At 38.2% G+C, this 23,003-nt stretch overlaps 1 long non-coding RNA gene across 1 annotated transcript in view; it reads right to left on the bottom strand.

The window, feature by feature from the left end:
- Positions 1–18,649: 18,649 nt before the first annotated feature.
- LOC133492851 (uncharacterized) overlaps positions 18,650–23,003 on the bottom strand; it is a 33,149-nt gene continuing 28,795 nt past the window's right edge. The window contains exons 3-4 of the long non-coding RNA XR_009792777.1: positions 21,141–21,373; positions 18,650–21,037 (exon numbers count right to left, since the gene is read on the bottom strand). This is a non-coding gene — a long non-coding RNA (uncharacterized LOC133492851). The remainder of the gene's footprint in view (positions 21,038–21,140; positions 21,374–23,003) is intronic.

Genomic DNA, 23,003 nt, shown 5'->3' with positions numbered 1-23,003 from the left:
CATACAGGTGGGCCAGGGATTTCAACCATGGTCCTCAGAACTGTGAGGCTAATGCCCTAACAGGTTGTTACACCATGCTACTGTATTCTATACAATGACTGTTTTTTTTTTTTTTTTCAATGAAAGCAAAATAAAGTGTACATCGTGTAACTTGGATGGTACCCGCTGGTACTGCTCTTGTACCCTTGACAAGAGATTCAAAAGAAAAAGTGCTAAATAGTTCCTTTGAAGTCCGATATTTAACGTAATGCACTTGAATAAAGTGCTTATTTTTTCCCTTCTCCATGAAAATAATGTAATAAATTTTACATTACATTTAGATCCATTTTGCTTTAACATAAATCATGTGCAACCAATACACATGGTTAAATATTTATTTTCATTGTGAGCATTTTCACTAAATTTGTAATTTTTTTCTTTAAAACACAGTGTTCTGATACAACATAAATCTGCAAAGGAATACCCAACTCAACTTTTTACAGATCCTTCACATTAGTCAATTAATTACAAAAGTTTTCTTGTTCATTTAAGGCTCTGTACTACACATCAAACCATATTTTTTTCAACCTCGACTAAATCCTACCCCCAAAATCAATCTATCTATCTATCTATCTATCTATCTATCTATCTATCTATCTATCTATCTATCTACTATCTATCTATCTATCTATCTATCTATGCCCTGACCCTTGAGGGACCCATAGGTCATTGCCATTTGTTGAGATTGAGCACTTCCAATGGGTACAAAGTAAGTCCTTTCCTCCAGGTAGGACCTGAACCATTTAAGGACTGTCCATTTAGCCCTACCCACGTTTCCAACCTGCTCAGCTGTATATTATGATCTACCGTATCAAAGTTGCACTGAGAGCCAACAAGACCAAAATTGTCAGCTTTCCTGTGTCAGTATTCGATAGCAATGATTGGGGGCTGCACAGTGGCGCAGTTGTAGAGCCTTGCATTCACAGTTCTGAGGACCAGGGTACAAATCTCGGCCACACCTCTGTGGACTTTGTTTGTTCTCCCCATACCTGCCTGTTTTTTTTCCAGGCACTCCGGTTTCCTCTCACATCCCAAAAAGATTCAACATTAATTGGACACTCTAGATTGGTGCGATTGTGAGTGCGACTGTTGTCCATCGCTATGTGGCCTGCGATTGGCCGGCAACCAGTTCAGGGTGTACCCCGCCTCCTGCCCATTGACAGCTGGGATAGGCTCCACCCTCGACCCTTGTGAGATTAAGCGGCTAAGAAAATGGATGGATGATAATAATAATAATAATAATGTGCCTTATATGCATCTTCACAATTTCATTCATCCAGCAAATTTCTGTCAATTTCAACCTAAAAATGCTTTACAGTTTGGTTTTGAAATTTTAGTTCAAACAAATGCAAACATTATACCAGTTATATAGAAAAGATCATTTAAGAAACATTGATAAAAAATAAATTAAAAAATAGTGATGATATTTTAATGATATATATTTATACTTATATTTATTTATATTTAATGACTTCTCCAAATACCCCAACCCCTCTTCCCCCGTCCCCAATTTAAAACTGCTCCAGTGTCTCCTGCTCATCTCGCCACTCAGCGCCACATTTTCTGTGAAATACTGCCATCTCTTGGCGCTCCAAATAAGGACTTTTACAAATCGTGTTACTCGGGCACACACAAGAAAGGCATGCACTCCACACAGACACGCACGCACTCAACCAACCAACCAACACACACACGCATGCACACGTGATGGCCTCTGAGGGCATGGGGATGAAAGTTTTGATGCCAAGTGTAGTTACTAATCGTAAGTACAAGAAAAACCTTCAGAAAAAAAGAGAACACGTGATTCACTTTTATTTCTTTTCTAAGTCCTTCAGATCTTGTGTTTCTAGTTTTTCTCTTGAGCACTTCACTACTTTTTTTCTTCCTTTACTGTGTGTAAGTGTGTGTGTGTAGGTTAGGGTTAGGTTGCTGCACAAAAAAGATGAAATAGTTTCCAAACTATCTCAAATTTGCATGTGCAAATTTTGAGGATTGGTATCTTAAAAGAATAAATCAATTAAGAAAAATGAAGACTGTCTTTAATTAAATAAAAAAAATGAAGAAAGCCAAAGCCATCTGTTTTTAGGTTTTCAGGGTAGGGTTGATTATTTTTTTTTTTAATTCATTATACTCATTGGTGTCAATAACAGGGAAACGCCAACATGAATAATTGTGTTGCACACCACACAAACAACCAGGTCACACACATCATGCAGGCATGCAACAAGAAACTCAAAAGAGTAATGCACCACTTAATATGGGGACAATGCTTTGCTGAAGAGCACTTTGACAGTAACCATGATGCAAACTTGCATCGAACAGCAAGTTTATTTATTTATTTTTTGTTAATATTTGGGACTCAAACCCCTGTTATCTGATTGCAAAGTCAAGTCCTTTGAGACTGAGCTATTGCTACCTCAAATGTCAAATTAAAATGTTTAGATGTGACTTTATTAAAATCGGCTTTTCAAAATTGAATTTTGCTCATACTTTAACGCATAAATTGCGCTACAAATTAAATTAACCCCACACAACTGAGCTGACTTTCACGATTTATGAGAGAAAGAAGGGTAATTCTGTGTGTCTGTGTGTTTGTAAGGCAGTAATGACCAGATAAAATTGTTATTTTTTAAAGTTGTGTGTGTGTGTGTGTGTGTGTGCGTGCTTGCCTGCGTGTGCGTGTGTGTTTGTATGTGCGTGTGACTTCTCGGTATAGTAAAGTTGCAATTTTATACTCCCCAGTTGGTGCTTTGCATGCTTTCTACAAAGCAATGTTGTGTTTCAAACAATGTATCTGCAGCATGGAACAGGTTCTACATCAAAAAATCTTGAACACACATGCATGCACGCACACACATACGCATGCACACACACACACACACACACACACACAAACATAGGGCTAAGAAGGCTAAAGTGTGAAAATGAATATTTTCGCCATACCTAATCGCCTCCATCCTTTTCTTCTAAAGCAGTGAGCTTCATTTACAGCTTTCATTTGAATTTGTCTTCTTAGTCCATATGTTATTATTTGGAGAACAAGTTCCAGCAGAGCAGCTGGTTGGTGAAAATGTCAGATTCTCTGATTCACTTTTGTAGGATTTCAGCACGAACCGCAAGGATTCTACAGTTATGGGTCTCTCCAACGAGCTGGCCCCAACTACTGTTTGTGTTTAAACATGCACTTGAGTCTGATTCCCCTGAGGATTTTTGTCACAGAGGGTCAATTGCCTCTCACCACATCACCCTCTCCAATGCAGAAATTTGCTCATGTAGGGAGAGTTGCAATTAGACAAATTTTTCCTGTTTGGGTTAAGGTGCCTCAATGGGGTCAAAGTTTTAATTAGGCAGTATTAAGGACCAATAACAAAGAGATGTTTTGGTGTACAACTCACGGACACAGAGAGGTTTGTTGCCCCCTTTACTGTATGTAAGAAAGTGAGGCGACCACTTTGGTTGCTATGGATACCGTACCTGTACATTGGCTGTTTCATATTAGTCAAACTGTGTCTCTTCTCCATATTCGGGCGCTGAGCAAATAGTTGCTCTTTAGCTTCCTTGTTGCCTTTCAAAATTTGGCAGCACGGCAGCAGGGGATCAAAATGTGTATGTCTGCTAAATGTCAGGGGGTAATAAGAGGTTGCATTTTAGAACGCCGCACACCATGGAGTACCTGCTGCTGAGCCAAGCAGCGGGGAGAAAGTTTCATCTCGTTTTGATCTGAAGTGGGAAAGGCTATGAGCGCAGCAGCAATCATTAACATTGTGTCTGACTTCAGAAACATACATTACATCCCCACTCAAATTCAGAAGAATGGTGAAACTATTGTAGTGGAGAAGCGATTCTGTACTAATAATTAGGAGGCTAATTATTTAATATTTAAAGCATTGAATACGGTTGGTTTTTACTTAATTAAATGGGTTTTACAACAATGCTAAATATAGAGTGAGAGTACAGTACAGGTGGGATGCAGCCTGCCAGCAAATCATAGAGAATTTAAAACATTTTATAACCTGAACACATCAGAAATGAAACGAGTGTAACATTAAACCACCATCAAAAATCTGTTAAGTGAATAGTGGATAGTACATAGTTAATTTTGACATCATTTTGACATCTGAAAAGCTGCCCTTCACTATTTTTCGGTGTAAAACAGCTAGCCCAAGGACAGCAAGAATGTATGTTTTAGCATTTAAACTAATATTTTGGTAAAAGAGCTTCCATGTATGCGTGTATTATCCATTACAGAAAAAAAAGAATATTTTGGTAACTACCAAGGCTGTTAAATTAGGGCAGCTTTGCTATAAAACTTATATTGCATGGTGGACTTATTTGTTAAGATTTGCATTGTGATTAATGTATTTTTAACATCAACATTGCATGAATGCAAAGTAAAACTTGCCTGGACACAATTCATTTGCATTTGTCACCCACAGAAAAAAAAAAAAAAAAAAAAACAATGGTCAAAATCAGACCTCACGAATGTTCTTCCTGCTACCTGCAAGTCGACATCAGATCTTCTGTATTTTTTCAATAATTCCATGTCAATGTTAAAATGTGACGAGCTTTTTACTCCAGAATGTTTGGTGTTGCACATAGTGGCACTTTCTCAGAAATCTTTCATGAAAATCTTTGCTTTACAAATGTCTTTTCTGCGGTGTTTCTTGTGGTTATGACATCTAGCGCAACACAGGGAGGTGTCAATCATTATAAAAGAAAATTATTGCCGTTTAGTGCCATCACTACTTGTTTTCCTGAGGGGGTAAAGGCGAGTGTCTATTTAGGCCATAATGTATATTTAATATGATCAAGACTATGACGTTGAGATAGATCTATGCTAGCATATTATGAGGGATGTTGCAGTGAATGAGAATCATTTTACAAGATTCATGTTGTATTACAAAAAAGTCTTTCATGGCAGAACAACAATCTGCACAAATCAGACCATTTCTAATGCTACCATCCGGTTTGTGGATAGGAACAGCACAGACAGAGTGACTCTTGCCGCTTTAGGGTTATGGATGACATCAAATAAGGTTGGGGTTCTATGTGAAATGCTCCCAATGAGCGTGACCAGTCATGGGAAGTATCTTTTGCCTCGAGGGAATGAAAAAAAGAAGAAGAAGAAGAAGACAGGAAGCCCCCACGAACCACTGCAGGCCTTCTGCTCCTCCTCCATGCCACTTGGCCTTTGTCTTGACTGGGTATGTGTACGTCTGCGTGCTGCACCCATTAGACTGCATGTGCATCTTGTCCTTTGACGTTTATGTCTATGTGGACCATTGGAGGCAGCTGATGCTATCTCATGGCAGTATTGTGGCAGCCCCTGCTGTGAATAATCAAAGGCAGCTGTTTGGAAAATACCAGAGAAGCCTAATAGGAAGCACTGATGGCAAGGATTTACTCTTTACCCCAAAAGCCCCCACATAGTGTCGGAAATCCACAGGATCAATTACAGTACTGTATATTCGCAGTATGGAGACTAAATGCCAATTTCTTCCCATGTGTTCTATACAGTAGTGGATGTCAAATTTCTTTTTATCTAATCTGTTCATTTCTCTGGATTGTGGAATTTTCTCGCAGCTATTTTTCAGGTTTAGACAGGTTCTATTTAAGTGATTTCTTGATTGAACAAGGCTGGAGGTAATCAGGTGTGGTTGTGGTCAGTGAAAACAAAACCCAGCTTTCCCAAAAATGTGATTAGCCACAGTGAAGTCATCACACTCACACACACACACACACACAACACACACACACACACACACACACACCACACACACACACACACACACAGCTATATACTCACACACTACAAGACCAGGCATCCTTATTTTGTTTGCTTGAATAAAATCACCACTTAAAAGCATTTTATGTTTACTTGGGGTATATTTGTCTGATAGTTACATCTGGTTAATGGTCTTAAACATTTAATTGGGGAAACTTCAAAAAAAGGAATAATGTGAGAAGAGGTCAAATACTTCTCCATAGCACTGTAGATTATCGTTACATGCATTGTAATGTTAATGAAGCAAGTCCTTTTCCAACAAGCCATGGAGTAGTACTTTTTATGAATTTTTATGTACTGTATTTTTAAGTTATCATTACGGAATCTGACAAGGTCCATTCCACAACTGTGGTTTTTTTTGCTGGACATTTTTTTGCATAAGCAAAGTGAATAATTCCAATTACATGAGTTACATTTTGAGGGCTTTGGGGGGGAAATAAAGTGAGGAGGGAAAAGGGCTTCTATTTCTTTTATTTGGATTACACTCCAAGTTCACATTCAAGGGTTTGATTATGTTTTGTTTTGTTAACGAACACCAATCGTGGGATGCTGGTAAGTTTTTCTTAATAGGTATCTGCTGATCGGAGGGTCCCAGCAGATCTTGGCCAAACACTTGCTAAAACAAAAACAAATCTGTCTGTCAGTATGGGGTTAGAACTCTTAATTAGGGGTCCTGACTCTCCATTCACGGCTTAGAGTTAAGCGTCTGCCTCGGCTGATTGGTACAAATCTAGTTTTTCCAAGGCTCAAAGGTTTGTGGATAGGGTCAGATGCTTACTCTGATGTTGAATTGTGCATATCTTTAAAGTCCATAGATGATGTTATTAGAAAGGAAAATTGATGGAAATCCTGAGGAAAAAGCTTGGGAAATCTTGTGATTTGGATCTGAAAGCACATTTACAAGGATATTTTACGAGTAAAAATCAAGGTTTTACACAAGGATTTGTTGCCACTGCTGCTGAGGTTTATTACAAGAGCACACCGAGTGTGCAGACATCCGCCAAGGCTTTGTCTCCCGCAAAATTAATCCCAATAGTGGGGATCTTAATTGCTAAAATTAAGGAATGATTTGTACAAGCACACTATACTTCATAATTATTTATTAATCATAGAAAACAAAATGTAACAGGATTCTAGATCAGCACAGAAAATTCTAACTGATGTAATTTGAAGCATACAAACGTCACAACAACCATCGCTCCCAAATGCATTTTCTGCATGCAGTTAGCACAGTATCTTAAAAAACATGTTTGCACATGTTTTTAATGTCTTTGGATAAATATGAACATGTTATTTTTGTGAATTATCATTATTTAATGAAGTTTCATGCCAATGTGTTATTCTATTCCTTCACAGACTTGAATACTTCATTCAAATACATTTAGTCTAACAGAAAAAAAAATAGGTAAGCTTATTAGTCCGTGTTTGTCCCACATTTTGTATTGATGAGGTTTTATGGTAAGTTGCTGATGGTGTAGTGGTCTGTTCACCAAGTCTTCTCAATGACAATGTGATCAGATACAGCTCTTTTAAAAAAAATCCAATGATGACTTTATGTGCGGTACCACGTAGAAAAGTGGGCATGGTTAACATTACCAAGTATACAATGAAAAGATTAGATGCAAAACTGGTGATTAATGCATGTGCACAGTTATGTGTGTATATGTTCACTATGGGTGTGTATAGTAAGTATGTGTTGCAAATATGCGCCCTGAGTGGAACATAATTGATCCCGGATCGCCAGTCTAACTAAATGGGTTGTTTATTAGCTGGCTGTAAATAGTTGCTACTAATCATGCAACATTGTCCCAATTAGCAGAAACAGGAAAAGCAGAAACAAGCACAGGACCGAAATAGTTTGTCACTACACTCTGAAAGTGTTTTACTTGTTTAACATAACAGCTTTGGTTTATGTCATGATATAACGATTTTGGTTGAAGAAGACAAATGTCATAAGACTGAGTTATTCCAAAATGCTAAAGATTATTTCTCTGGTTAGTAATGTTTCATTAAATATCAATGAAATAACTTATTTGCAGTATTGTAGTTTTCCTTAAGTTATGAAACTCTCATGTGAATGCTGTACCAGTCAATACTGAACCCTGCACACATTTTCACAAATAATCATTTTTACAATTGATATAAATGCTTTTTAGTCATACTCTCGCTTTTAAGAAGAAGAGAGATTAATTTTAAGAAGATCTTAATTTGTATTACTTTTGATGACCTTAACTTTATTATGAGCTCCTCTGTGATCTGTATAAATGCTCTGAATGCTACGATCACCAAGGTTATACAATTATCTGTATACTGAGAGTTGTTATGGTGAAGAGAACTCTTATAAGCACTCTATGTAAGTATAGACATATTGTACAGCATTTGCACACTTCATTACATGCACACAAAACCCATTTTTCGATTTTTGTACGCCAGTCCAACGGGATTTTAGCTGTAACCAAGATGGATGACGAAAGCATTGAGTTTTTTTTTTTCAATTTGTTTGGTTTGATTCTTTGGAGATTATTTTTAATGATTATGAATCAAATCTAATCTGACATACATCTCTGCTGAAATAGGCTAGTGCAGCACATCAAAATGGGATTCCTTCCAATCCTACAACATGAAACATAAATAACATAAATAAAACATATTTAAATTCATTACAGGATTAAAATGGAATGTCATCACAGTACAGTCTGCTTTCTTTGTTATTACTAGCATTCGGCTTCAGAACAAGAACTATTTTCATGCTGATTAAATTCAGTTTTATTAATTGAAAAAGTGTGACCTGTATTTACAATGAGGTCTTCGCTGGGTGATTTATATAAATACTCAATTTAACAATGCGTTAATATGTTTATTATATTTCAGTTTGGTATGACAGCTGAATCTTAGTGGACAGTCAGGTTTGAGCATGAACAGGGGTATAATAAGGTTAATTTCTTATTGGTGAAGTCAGAAATGTATTAATTGAGAGTTTGACACCATTGCATGTCAAAATAATAAAAATGTTCAGTGAATATCTATCTGTACCTTACTTAAGGCAAAGTATTTGATATACAGTAACTATTGCACTTGGCAACATTGGTGGCTGGCGATATTGTTGGGGCTGGTTATTGTATCTTATTTCATATACAATACATATACATATACAAATCAATACAACTAATGCACAGAACATTATGAGTCATTTTGTCCTTCATGGATAACTGAAACAACTACTTATATCTGTTAATGACTGTCACCTGAGGCAATTATTGAACCGCATTATGAGACTTTAATTTTGACATTTTTAATGCAGTCCTTTCTTAGGAGCTTTATGAACACATTTAAACATATGCAGTAATCATATCACATTTTTTCCATTTTCATTGAACATTATTGTTTTATAATGGTCTATTGCTTCATTGTGGAAACACTGGTGGTTCTTTGTCCCATAAAGGGTTGATCTCATTGCCTGTATACTTTGCAACTTTCACTGAGTCATACACTAAGTACAAAATGTAAAAAGACAATTTATTGGAATGAACCTGGTGCATGTAAAAATCTGAAATGAGGATTGTGGTACCTTTAGTATCTATGAAGTTGTTTTTTTCCAAATTAAACAAATGGAAATTCTGGCTTGGAAAAAGGATGTATGTATTTCCATCCACCATTTTTTAAAATGTTTTTAACAAAATCAAGTTTCAAGTGTATCTACTGTTTAAGCAAGGAAAGCTGTTGAGAAGGTGTGTGTGTTTGAGTTTTGTGGTTTAGACAGCATCACGTGGGTAGTACCTCTCAACTTTACTGCTGAAAGTATTTAAAATCCTAGAGCGCTGGATGAACCATACACAAATCTCATCTGAATTTGTTATTATTCATTGCCAAAAACACAACAGTGACTCACATTCAAACATCACTTCTACTACTTTCAATTGAAGGATGCTTACATTCACAAGGCTGTATGCTTTAATGCTTCTATTTCTGCAGAGTACAAAATAAAACCTCTTTCCAATGCAAACAGAATGCTTTTCAGCCCTTGCAAAAAAAAAAAAAAAAAAAGTGCAGTATTCCATTGCTTTTACATGCTGGCACTTCCAGTGCTGTTTTCGGGTGACAGAAGCCCAAGGCAAAGTTAGAAACCACTAAATATACGCCATTATAGTTAATAGATTGAACAAAATCCAAGACACTGGGAGATTAGCTATTGAGACACTGTCAAACAGGAACAATACATCCCATCTCCTTTCCCATACACTCTACATTACAGTAAACCCATACACCTTAGTGTAGGGAGAAAAGAGTCACGAGGAATTCATGGATAAAAATAAATATGGGATAAAGACAACCTAAGGGCAAAACGAGATTTAGTCGAGTATTTATTCCGCTCAGCCGAGGTTCCCGGTATGCTAAATATACTAAATCCCACATCCAAAGTATGTTAACAGATTGTGTAAGGGTATGGATAGTGCCGGAATGCTAATGATTTTCAGATAATTACTGCTGTCTGTGTTCTGCAATCCATCATCCACAGCAGTTATAAACACATAATGTACATCTGTTTATTTTACAGTGGACAGGGGGAGCAAGCTGTGTGAGAGAAAAAAAATGGACAGCATCTTTTGAAAGCAGTTCTAGGTACGTAATCTCTGCTTTGAACCGAACTGGCGTCGCCACAATACCACATGTATGGGTGGACTGGGTAGGGACACAGGAACTGGAAGACGTCTGAAGAAATGTTGGAAATAGTCGTAACATTGCGGGGAAAAGGATCACAGCCCATTCAACCCACACCCAACATTTTTGTATGACAACGCTTTCGGAAGACAGTGATCTGTTTAAATATCCAATTCAACTGAAAATATGGAAGATGGAAACAATGTGGTTCATCAATGTTACAATTAACCACAAAAATGAAGTTAGTAGCTTTTCATTATTTGCAGTAATTTAATCAAAACAAACCAACGTGTAATATCAAATATTAGTTCTATTAGTTGTACCTTGAACTTTCACAGACTTTGTTTTTCAAGCTCTCCTGCTCATGTTGTTCATAACATTCGTCCGTAGATGCTTTACCATTATATTGTTCTACTGGCTCCATGTGTATAAAACTTGATACAGCTGGACATAGATAATTGTTTTATTCTAACTTAAATATAACAAAGGACTTTTAGTTCGGATTTCTGTGAGAGGTCACAACTCTCTTAGTAAAGACTTTTCTTTCTTTTTGTCATAAAAACCCACAGATAAGATTGCTTCCTTATTTATGCTGTCAGAAAGATTTTCCCAAACAGATATTCCGCTATGCTTTGTAGATACAAAAATCTGAATATTTCTGCAACTCCAGTCAAGTAGCCATTGTATTTATTAGTTTACGATGACATTCAGTTGCTTGCACTGATAAAATAGAGACAAATTTATTCATAGCAGAGCCCTAAATAGCAGCATGGGGTGTGGGTCGCTAAACATAACATGTTTAACCTTTGGCAAAAGATTTGAGATCTTTTGGCCAATGTCACTCTTTACGTAATGTAAACGAGGAACTCAATCGATTGATGAATGAAAGATTAGTATACAGACAGAAAGCTAATTAGAGTCAGAATGAAGAGTGAGCCCAGATGGATGGATCATGGCTCTGTAATCAGGATATATATCATTTGCCACCACAGGGAAGATATTTGTAATCATGATTTTAGTGATGGTGTGGACCTCTTTATTTGATGCAGCCATGGGAGACTATGCGTGTGTGTGGGGGGATTTTTGTGTATGCAAAAGCATTTTTTTTTGTATTTTTTTTATTAATGTTACTTTTCAAAGTGTTTGGATTACATACATCATCATAACTGTCCTTTGAGGTGCAATTGCACATGCCAGAAGAGACATTTAAATTCAAAGTCTCTTATGCATACAGGAAAAATTGTGGGAGGTAGGAGGGGGGCTTTGCACTGTAAACGGCGGGTGTTGGGGGGGATACTGTATTTTCTTTCATTGTGTCATTTCCAAGAAAAGCAACATGTAATTTTCATAATGCAATTACATGCACAAATTTAACAAAAAGTATGTATGTTGTGCAAAACGCATTTGTGTGTAATCATTACACCGTGTAGATTAACTCCTCCCTGCACTTGCACACGCAGTAAACACTAAATACATTAGTGTTGATTATCACGCCCACACACTCAATGACTGATTCCATGCATCCCACAAAAAGTGTATGATTAGCTACATTGTGGCAGATATGTAAAACGGGCCTCCTCACCATGAGTAATTGATTTTTGAGCATTACTGCTATACACTAGTCTTTTGCCTCTTCATTAATCACATTGTTTAAATCAAACAATGTGGTGAGTAATGATATTGATTATCTGTGCACAGTTGTCTGGGGAACGGCACAGATGAGGCTAAACAGAGCAGATGTCTTCTAATAGCGGAATTACATGATTATAATAATCTCCTTTGTGCAAATAATCACAAATGCCGACGACATTCACTCCGCCACAGCTGATTGTTTGCTCCTGTGATGCTACGAAAAGCCAGGATCATGGTGGTTTAGTCGCTGCTTTGGCTAATTGTCCGTAATCTACTCTGATAAAGCCCCATGGTCGTCGTCTTCCTATGTTGCACAGTAATGTGACGCACATTAGTCAATTAATTGTGTGTTAAATGACCAAGGTTCCAGTCAATTGAGTAGCTCTTGGGAACAACATCTCCATTGTGCTACAAAATCAAACAGGAAGATGATGACACTACAGCATCAACTATTATAAAATAAACATCATCATGAATAAATACTACCATGGTGCAAATAATTTATTGTTGTTTTAAAATTGATGCTTTACCATCACCAAGGAAAGTAACACTACTTTAATAAAACCAGTTTTTACGGTAATGAATAATTAACTATTTCTAGACAAAAAAAAAATTACCTATTCAAGACAATGTGGATTACAATTGGAACAATGATGGGCTGCACAAAGATACCAAAGACTGAGTTTGCATTATAAGCATTCCTAGACAATAGTAAGGTACACAGTAGGGAAATAACCAGTGAACATGACAGAGAGGCTATTGTTTATCAAACAAACCACAGTCAGGGTTTTATGAAATCAAAACTGCTGAAAAGTACCCTGTTTCATCATTCCCACTCTGTTTTGGACATTTTCCTTAGTAAAAAGGGTATCAAAAGGTTCTAATATTCAAGTTTATGATTGTTGTTTATTTCCTTTTACGCTATAATATTTATCAGTCACTAACCAATAATAACCATTTTTAACTGTGCGGTACATTGTGGGTTGAATATTCTGTTGTGTCGTGAAGCTGAGGGCATCCCACAATGCCTCACGGCTCAGGTTATATATTAAATAGTTCCCCTTTAATACGTGTTCTATAACGTGTGCTTGTTTGTTGTGTGCCTTTGGATAAGAATAGTGTTTCATCCACGCCTTTTATTTTATAATTACTCATTAACGATTAGTGTTGTTGCATTCAACATGAGTGAATACGGGATTTAGTACAACCTTCGGGGTCTAATGCTCACTTCTGTGAGTTAATGGCAATTCTCTTTCATTTCCTTTTCTAGAGTACAGTTCTTCAGTGAAGGGGTCAGTATTAAGAAGCTCAATTAATGCGTCTTCACACTACATCTTTATACGTGACTGTTTTAAAACATTTCTGATACCTCACTCAGGAGTTCGGTATCAAATTTTAATAGGTTCGTCGGAGATAGGCACTCAGAAATGAAGACAAGACACACTTCTGGCTACCAACAATTGGCACTTTATTGGTCCCACACAGAAATGGTAACACAAGCACAAGTACAAATCACATGGTATGAAGCTAAGTAATATCCAACCAGCTCTTAGAAGAATATCCAGCTCTTACCGTGCGCCAATAGGAGGGAGAGCCAACACTCCAGGTAGAGCAGCTTCAATACCGGCTGGGCATCCGTACGCAACCCGCAGCAGACTCTACCGAGAGTATCCAAAGTTCTCCTTTTATACTCTAAGCGTGTGCGGAAGGAGGGGTGAGTGGCCAATTCATCCCGCCTGACGCCACACTATTCTTTGTTACCAACAGATGGCGTGGCTCAACATCATACATAACAAAGACATCTTTTATGACATTGCTGGTTATCCAAACATTCTTTTATGACATTGCTGGTTATACAAAGCTATGGCGATGATCTTTTAGGTTATACAACACGAAGCTATTGCGAAACATCTTTTAATTATGGAAAAACAACACAATAAAATTATTCTTACTTCAGTGACCATCGAGCCAAGAAACCAGTCGGAAGGCTATGTTTTGAGTTAGTGCCCATAAAGCATTTACTATGTCAGAAAGATCAATTTCAGGATGTGATTCAAACACAAGAAAAATAAGTAAAGATCACTTCCCAGTTGGAATTAATCTCAATTTCTAACCTTATTGCCTGGGAGTAAAAATGCTTTTATTGAGAGTGTACCGCTAACTCTCCATGAGAAAACTGGGATGATGAGAAATCAACTACATCAGTTGGCTTAATTAAATCGCTCAATTGCAAAAAAGGAAAACAAAATCATGTCTGGTATCAACGGAACCCTTGTGGTTCTCTGCAGCTGCTTATTTGATTCAAATATATGTCACTCCGTGTAGGGAGCAACAACATTCTTTAATACATTTCCCTGTGATGTCAATAAAACATCGTTGTTGCTCAGCTAACATTTAAATGCCACTTCCGCTTTCCAAACAGACATACTGTATCCTCACCTGATTACCATAATCTATATATCAGTAGTAAGCAATTTCAATGCCTTATCAGAATATATATATATATATATATATATATATGTCAATACATGACAGTGCAACCTGCGAACGGTTTCGTGCATGTTTAGTTTATTGGGTCTTTTTTATGTCATTCTGTAACATGTACTTTGTATTGTCGACTATATCTACAGTTAACACACTTTAGTTCTGTGGATATGCAACATTACTGCCACTTGGCAGTTGGTGAATGTAATTTATAAGGTTGCTTAAATGAAAACTACTTTAAAAATCCACTTTCTGTATCGCTATCTTCACCTCGGTCAACGGCATGCTGGAGCCTATCCCAGCTATCTTTGGGCGAGAGGCAGGGTACACCCTGAACTGATCGCCAGGCAATCGCAGGGCACATAAAAACAAATAACATTCACAGAGACAATCACACGTGAATTTAGAGTCTTCCCTCAATGAACCACGCATGTGTATGGAATGTGGTAGGAAGCCGGGTACCCAGAGTAACTCCACGCAGAGGACAGGGGCCTCAGACAGGGATGGAATTTGAACCCCAGTCCTCAAAACGTTGAGACAGATGTGTTAACCAGTCGGTCACTGTGCCACCACTTTAAAAATAAAGTAATCATTAAAGTAACTAAGTTACTTTTCTTGGTAAGTGTGGCAAAACTTTATCGCGATACAAACTTCAGTCATACTAATCACCCATCTGAAGAACATCGCGAGAGTAAAGGCTTGGATGTACCAAGCAGACCAAGAAAAGATCATTAATCCTTTTATCAAAAGTAGAGTTGACTTTTGGAATGGTCTTCTGACTGGACTCCCCAGAAGAGAACTAAACAGCTGCAGCTCATTGAGGATGCTAAATAGTTTCCGTCCTGAATACATGAAAGAAATGATAATGGAATGTCGATCTCTAAGATCTCGAGATCAGATAGACAAATAGTGGAGCACAGAGGTACACAAATAGAATAAATTGGCAACAGAGGTGACATCAGCCACAAGTGTGTATGTTTTTAAGGCCTGCTTAAAAATTTTTTCATGCTTTTTAGAGCATTTCCACTTTTAAATGATATTTCTTGCACTGCACGCTGTTTTCATTGTATTTTTATTTTTCTCTTTGTTTTAAATGTTTGGAAGCTGTTTTTTTTATATTTTTTTATGCAAAGCATATTGAGTTACCTTGTATGAAATGTGCTCTATAAAAACTGTATATTTGTTTTGCTTTGCTGATCAATTCCATGTAAGCGCTAATTATGTGCTGACAACTACTATTTAGAGTACCATGTTTACTACTATATTCCACCACTGACTTTATGCACAAATAGCAAAAGGAGATTTTTGGCACCAAACATTTCCGCTGGAGACAGAGGGGGAGATGAACCACTTCCCCACCCCCATTATGAGACCCTCAGTTCAGGCCGTACCTCCTTGACAAGCATATTAAAATAAAATAAATCAGCCATTCAGAACCCGGCACTGGCAATTGAGATGTTATTTATGTGGCAGGCACAGACAGGTAGCCCTGGCGTGATGTAGCAATGAAGCACCCCAGTGCCCTTTAATTGTGTTTCGGGAACATTTTTATCTGCCACACCGGCTGCAGGATGGTAGGTGTACACAGCAGGTGAGTAACCCCACCATCATGTAGGAGACCGATAACATGGACATTCAGACACCAGTAATAATCAAAAAAGGATTCATGAATGATGCCAAAGAGCAATCAATGTTCATTCCTTCATTCAGTTATCAAAACCATTGTGGACAATGTGACAAAAGCCCCAACTAAACAAAACCATTTCTCATTACCTAGGCTATTAGACTAGACACCATGTGATGAATCATGGCTAAGACTAGACGTTATTTGGGTGAAGTATCGCTAATGTTTCCCCGTGAAGTGTGCAGATGATTATACACAGACAAACTCTCACAATAGGGAGAAAAATGAGAAATTAGAATTGTTGTTTACATCTTGGTTGTCAAAGCAATGTAACTGATATTAGACACATTGCTTGGTTGAGATTACACAGTACTTGTACATGGTTCAGGTACAATTCTGATTTTTTTTATGGCAGAAAATGTAATTCATGTAATGCGAGCTTGAACTTAAAAAAACTAAGCTTGGAACATGAAGTCTTTGTATCCTACCCAGGCTTCTTCTATGCATGATTAGACATATTTTACAGGCCAGGGTAGGGTATATGGACAAATCGGATTTTCATCCATCCATACATTTTCTTTGCCGCTTATGCTCACAAGGGTTGCGGGGAGAGCTGGAGCCTATCCCGGCTGTCAACAGGCAGGAGGCGGGGGTACACCCTGAACTGGTTGTCAGCCAATTGCAGGGCACATGGAGACAAACAACCGCACTAATAGTCACACCTAGGGGCAATTTAGAGTGTCCGATTAATGTTGCATGTTTTGGGATGTGGGAAGAAAACGGAGTACCTACCCGGGCACTGGGAGAACATGCAAACTCCACCCAGGCGGGTCTGGGATTGAACCCGGGCCACCATGCCGCCAAATCGTATTTTGTCAATGTATAATAACTTTGAGGCTCTCGTCATCAAAATACATGAATCGGCAACATATGTTGTATCTCCATCTGCTTCAAATATCTACAATAATAATTTTAAGAAATAAAGTATATTCACTGCAAATGAAAACTGCCTATACAATCAAGGTTTGTTTCATTTGGGGTGTCATTAGAGGAGAATAATCGAATACAATAATTTGTCGCTCGTTCTACAACTACAACTTATACAAAAATACAAATCAAAGTATACAATATAATATATATATACAATATATATATTATATTATATATATATATATATATAATTTTATATTATATATATATATATATATAATATAATATATATAATATATATATTATATAATATATCTCTATATACATATATATATACATTATACAAAGTACAAATCTGACCGTTACAGCTACTCAGCCAGATTTGGGTTCTGAGACTGAAACTCTCAAATGCAACTTTAATCCAGTCAAATGTGATGCAGCCTTTCATAAATAAAACCATTATCTTTGTACTGTTCTAGATAATGTATGTTTAGAAGCAAACACTAGAACAGACACAAATCTGCAAGCAAAAAGAACATAGAACATTATTATCAGCCTAGATTCATTAAAAAAATGGGCTGGAGCCATTTATAAGCATATTTCCTCTACTATACCTGATCAGTTTTAAGCGTTAATAGCATTATTCACCACCGGATGGCGGACATTGCTTATTAGTACTTCCACTGGGACTTCTCAATCAAGAATATCTTCAAGAAATTGAAGCAATTTCAGAGTTCAACAAATTTAAAGGCAACCTGAGATACCTTGCTTTCTGAGACATGTTTTCAGCCAGGATACCTTTTGCTGCGGTGATGAGTTATACAAAACATATGGATGCTGTTTTAGCTCAGGTAAGGAGCCTTTCTCACTTAATTACAAGGAAGAGCAAAGGCATATAGTATCCACTCGGTAAGACAGAAGGTCATGCTAAATTTACCCTATCTTACCATACAACAGCACCGACCAGGAGGTCACGATATTGCACACAGCTCATAAATAGGGTTTCATGCACACAAATTCCAGCATACCTAAATGTAACCAAACAGTTAAAACACACATTAAACAAACCTCGGGTAACAAAACAAAACAAAACAAACAAGCACATATTGTCCCCATATTAAAAATTGCATTTTTGTCATACATGTCTGAGGAACCGGGTTCAATCTCGCCTCCACCTGTGTGGAGATTGCATGTTCTCCCCATGCCTGTGTGGGTTTTCTCCGGGCACTCCAGTTTCCTCCCACATCCCAAAAAAATGCAACATTAATTGGACACTCTAAATTGCCCCTAGGTGTGATTGTGAGTGAGGCTGTTTGTCTCCATGTGCCCTGCGATTGGCTGGCAACCAGTTCAGGGTGTCCCCCGCCTCTGTTGACAGCTGGGATAGGCTCCAGCACTCCCCGCAACCCTAGTGAGGACACTCGGCAAAGAAAATGGATGGATGAATATTAGTATGCATAAAAAGGTGAGTAAACCTCAAAATTACTCAAATAAATTGTATGTAATGAACAGAAATGCATTGAGGACACTGCAGTTTCTATTTCAAAGTAAGAAAGTTGGAAATAGTTTATCTGTCTTCACTGTGTACTGTGGCTTGAATTCAGTGTCTGTGGCCCTTGGATCCAAAAGAACAATCTTCCTCTCATCAGTCCATAAAATATTACACCATTTCTTTTTGGACCAGTCATTGTGTTCTTTGGCGAATTGCAACCACTTCAGCATGTCTTTTTTTAAACAATGGGACTTGTCGGGGTCTTCTCGGTGGTAGTTAGGCTTCACATAAACGTCGTCTGAGACAATCAGTACTCACAGGCAATCTTAGAGCTTGTTTGATCCTCCTGGTGCTGATAATTTTCCGAGTCTCTGCCATTTTGGTTATTCTACGTTCGAACAGTAGGTTTACTTTTTCTTCCTCGTCTTTCTTATGTGGCTCCCATTTTAAAGTGTTTGATATATGTTTTCTCACTTTTATTATTTTCTTAATCAAATAACGCTCACTTTTATTAATTTCTCAATCAAATAACGCTCTACTTCAGAACAGTGTCTTGAAGGACCCATTTTCTCTTTTTTCAAGGACAAATGCACAGTCATCATATGCAAAGTCCTTGATTCTTAAATAAAGGCCACATTTTTAACAACACACACACACAATCAATGACCTCACTAATTGAACTCGGCACTGCTATTATTTTGAAGATGCCCCTGTCAGTCAATGATTCAGTTTCACAGAATCAGAAGTATAATCCTCATGCCTGTTGGGTCTGTTAGTTTAGTTCGTTAGTAGGTACACCTTTTACAAAATTTTCTAAAAATTTACTTGGATTGTAGAAGTTGAAAATTGAACAAAAACAGTAATTTATCTTGCTACTAATATGGGAATGCTATTATTCTGAACACAACTGTGTGTGTGTGTTTTAAACTATGTTTGGTATTCTTTGTCTTTATTTATTAAAATGCTTTAATCATGTAAAGCACATTGTGCTCCCGTGTGTAGGAAATGTGCTATATTGTACCAAATAAATTTGCTTTGTTTTTACTGTAATTGTGTTATTACCACACAAGCTGTGCCTCAGTGTGGTGCACCAAAACAAATGAAGCCTTCCACTATTGGGGTGTTAGTGCTTATTTGAAATGTCGTCAGGGGCACTCCTTCACCTGTCACTGGTTATTGATATATTCATTAGAGAGTCATATTCTTTTTATGGCGGATCGGTTTCTCTTGACAGTAGCCATGTTGACAACATCAGTCAATGAATCACTTTACAATTATGATTCTTGATGGACCATGACACAAACTTGGAGGGGATGTCATTATATGAACATTAAAGTGATACAAAGGAATATTAGAATGGAAGACCAGAAGTCAGAGTCCCACCCCCACAACCAGAACATCCCTGCCGACTTCATTGAAAACAGCCTTTCATATGGCTTTATCGCTCCAATGATGCATATTTACAGTACATTGGACACTGACAAACATGTCGTATGGATTTACATAATACTGACATTTACTGGGGTGATAAAATCTCTGTTTCAAAACAGTACCGATCATTGGCTGACCATACAAAGGTCTTTATTTTTTACACAGATTCTTCATCGATAAATTCAAGACTGGAGTCAAATGTAAATTAGTGCACCACCATCAGTAAAAATGAAAAGCCATCATCAACAATTCCTATGGCCCCCAGCACAGACTAGTCATACTTCTTACCTGAGGCCAGACATAAAATTTAAATGCATGACTTTCAGACTGAAGAACTTTCTTTCTTACTGCCATATGACTCCTAAAAAGCTAAAACCAGTGAGAGTTCGTACAAAAACAGCTTTTCATCCATCCATCCATTCAATTTCTGAGCCACTTATCCTCACTCCTTGCGGGAGTTCTGGAACCTATCGCAGCTGTCATCGGGCATGAGGCGGGGTTCACCTTGAACTGGTTGCCAGCCAATCACAGGGCACACAGAGGCAGACAACATTCACACTCGGAATCAGACCTAGGGGCATTTTAGAGTCTCCATTTAATGCATGTTTTTGGGATGTGAGAGGAAACCCAAGTTCCCAGAGAAAACGCATTCAAGCAAAGGGATTACAGCTTTTCCTAGCGTTTTAAAACTATCTCTTATCATGAACCTCTGGTGTGGGGGAGACTCAAATGCAGGACTCCGGGTCCATGGCATTATGACCAGTAGGTTTTATTGCAGGAGTTTCTGCACACAGCAACACAGTGCAACTCACTAAAAAACACAACGAACTGGAAAATGCCAGTGACAAAACTCAAACTTAAATACATTATCTAATTACAGCCCCAATGTTAAACAGCCGAGAGCGGTGACAGGTGTCTCCGGCCAGGGCAGTAGCCACACCCCTCTTGGCCATGGTCCAGCCTGGATCATGACAGAAAGACCCCATCTTTTAGGTGCAGATCCCAGCCAAAACAAAAGAATCACACACACAAAAATGAAACATGTCCGTGAGGCGGCCGAATACCTGTCGCTGTCGAGACAGGAACGGGAGACGGAAGAATACCTGTCGCCGTCAAAAAAGGGAGGTGAGACGACTGCCTGGACAGGAACATGAGGTGGCCGACGAGCCATCGCCACCTGCTGGACAGGAACGTGGGACGGCCGACGAGCCATTGCTGCCTGCTGTACAGGAACGTGGGACAGCCACAGAGCCGTTGCCGCCGCCAGAACAGGAGCATGGGATTTGGAGAGTGGCTCCTGAAAAACCACAGGCCGCAGAACGTTGCATTGTTGCTCTTTTGCTGTTTGACTTGTCACATCTGAACTGGGCTCTTGCCCATTAATGAGATTCGACGGCCTCAGACGGAATCCGATTGGCTCAGCGTCAGAGTTCCCGGAGGAGAACTGGCAGAAACAGAGGGGCATAAATAGATTGTTCTTGGGAACAGCATGGAGCGACGGGAATGATAAAGTCTTCCCCCCTCTTTACTGGAGGAAAATAGTTTGCCTCGTCTTTATCTGAATTCACTCCACCCTCTGAACTTAAGCCCTCTGCAATTCATTTCTAAATTTTGTCTTTTGGGAAAGCAGACATTGGAGGTACTCTGGCAGGCTCATCTTCAATCGCTAATTCCGCCCTTTTACTTCGACGCTTACTTGAACTCTGTCGCCACTGTGACATGGATGTGACGCGGCAGTGGATCTGTTGCCATCAGCGACATGAGCTAGGTTCGGGAACGGGTCGGTGGATACCGCGGTGTGAGCGTGGGTCAGCAGCGCGTCTGTTGAAACTGCGACATGGGCGTGGCGAGGCAACGGATCTGTTTCCACCTCAAACTTAAATAAAACCTCAAATTTAAATACATTATCTAATTACAGTCCCAATGTTAAACAGCTGAGAGCGATGACAGATGTCACCGGCCAGGGCAGTGGCCATGCCCCTCTTGGCCGTGGTCCAGCCTGGCTCATGACACCTCTGAACAATATGCTGATGTTGCTCTATACGTAGATTTTCAAAATGTGTACTAATTTATTTAATAATGTTATGCCTCTATTGTATTTTGGTTTTGTTCTTTTATAGTTTTTCAGTATCTTACATAATCCCTCTGTTGCCCCATGTTGCATTTTTGCACATGGTACATTAGGACCACTTTTCACTATGTGCAAAAATGCAACATGGGTCAACAGAGTAGGTCAATCAAATCTGATTTTCAATCTGAACATGGATATGATCTTTTTGTCCATTTTTAACATTGAAAAAAGATGGTCATAATTTCAGATAACCTGGAACCCTGCTTGGTTAACAGAGGGTTAAACTGGCATATAGCAAAGTAAGAATATCACTGCACTGCTCATAAGATAATAAATACACTGATCATTGCTACCCTACAGATATGAACCAGGAGTAGGTAGCAAAACTAAATTCATATATTAATGTCAAAAACTTGTAATAAGTTAATGAGTCATAATTTATATTGACTCAAGTCAAGGAAGTGTCCCTTGTCAAAGGCCAATCCCAGCTGCAATAATAATGGTTGTTTTATTTTTGTAGTTATTTTGAGACCACTTATTTAAAGGTGCATTATGTTCAAAATGTAACATTCTTGTATCTACTGTTATCATGATGTCTATAATGAGTCCTAGACACTAACGTTTACAGTTTTCTTTGCCACGATTTAGTTTGTCTGTTTACTTTGTGCCGGAATATGGCCAGCCACTTGCAATGGCCATACCAGGGTAATGGGTTCCAGTAAGAGGAGATTTGATTGCTTGCCTCGTGCTGAAGTGAAGAAAAGGAGACAGGACTAAATGAAACTCCATCCATCTTAATGAAACACAATTATTTTCCACTTATTAATCATTGAAAAATCAATATATCTCTTCTCTG

The sequence above is a fragment of the Syngnathoides biaculeatus genome, chromosome 19, assembly GCF_019802595.1.
Source record: "Syngnathoides biaculeatus isolate LvHL_M chromosome 19, ASM1980259v1, whole genome shotgun sequence".
Classification (NCBI taxonomy): Eukaryota; Metazoa; Chordata; class Actinopteri; order Syngnathiformes; family Syngnathidae; genus Syngnathoides; species Syngnathoides biaculeatus.
This window is presented reverse-complemented; position numbering and strand designations above follow the sequence as displayed.